Consider the following 1,191-nt stretch of genomic DNA (forward strand, 5'->3'; position numbering starts at 1 on the left):
AAACCTCACAATTAAGAATCTGGAGGATATTCAGGGATAATTCAGAGATCCTGAAACACTAATCATTCCTCCTAAACCACAAATCACTCATCCAGAGATTGTCAAGGAAGAAACCATTAAGTGAGAATCCTCTAGTGATTCAGATTCAACAAATTCAATCATGGAAAATCTGGAACCTCTAAGTATGGAAGATCGAATGAGGGGTAAACGCACTGGCCAAGGTCATGCAATTACTCAACCAGACATTAATGCGCCAGATTACGAAATCAAAGGATAAATCCTACACATGGTAACTAATCAATACCAATTTAGTGGTGCGCCAAAGGAAGATCCAAACGAACATCTTCGAACTTTTAATAGGATCTGTACTCTCTTCAAAATAAGAGAAGTTGAGGATGAAAAGATATATCTCATGTTATTTCCCTGAACTTTAAAGGGAGAAGCCAAAGATTGGTTAGAATCGTTACCTGAAGGGGCGATTGATACATGGGATGTTTTAGTTGAAAAATTTCTTAAACAATTCTTTCCGGCATCTAAAGCTATGAGACTTCAAGGAGAAATAGTTACGTTCACACAAAAGCCAAATGAAACACTATATGAGGCATGGACAAGATTTGGAAAGTTGTTGAGAGGATGTCCTCAACATGGTTTAGACACTTATCAAATAGTACAAATATTCTACCAAGGATGCGACATCACTACAAGAAAAGACATCGACATAGCTGCTGGTGGTTCCATTATGAAGAAAACCGCAACTGAAGCTTACAAAATTATTGATAACACTGCTTCCCACTCACATGAGTGGCATCAAGAAAAAGATATCGTTAGATCATCTAAAGCAGCTAGAGCCGATTCTAGCCATGACTTTGATTCTATTTCCGCAAAGATAGATGCTTTCGAGAGACGAATGGAAAAGATGACTAAGGATATTCACGCAATACGAATTAGTTGTGAACAGTGTGGAGGACCACATTTGACAAAAGATTGTCTCAGTATTGAACAAACAATGGAACAAATAGAGAATGTTTCATATATAAACCAAAGGCCTGGAAATAATTATCAGAATAATTATCAACCGCCAAGACCAAACTACAATCAAAATTAGAATTATAACCGAAATGTTCCATACAACAACCAACAAGGTCCTAGCAATCAACAAGTATCTAATAATACTTACAACCAGCAAAGACC

At 36.9% G+C, this 1,191-nt stretch overlaps 1 non-coding gene across 1 annotated transcript; it reads right to left on the minus strand.

The window, feature by feature from the left end:
• Positions 1 to 544: 544 nt before the first annotated feature.
• On the minus strand, positions 545 to 651 carry LOC139865430 (small nucleolar RNA R71). The gene has a single exon (XR_011764951.1). It is a non-coding gene; the product is annotated as a small nucleolar RNA R71 (small nucleolar RNA).
• Positions 652 to 1,191: the final 540 nt, after the last annotated feature.

This window comes from Rutidosis leptorrhynchoides, chromosome 8, assembly GCF_046630445.1.
Source record: "Rutidosis leptorrhynchoides isolate AG116_Rl617_1_P2 chromosome 8, CSIRO_AGI_Rlap_v1, whole genome shotgun sequence".
NCBI lineage: Eukaryota > Viridiplantae > Streptophyta > Magnoliopsida > Asterales > Asteraceae > Rutidosis > Rutidosis leptorrhynchoides.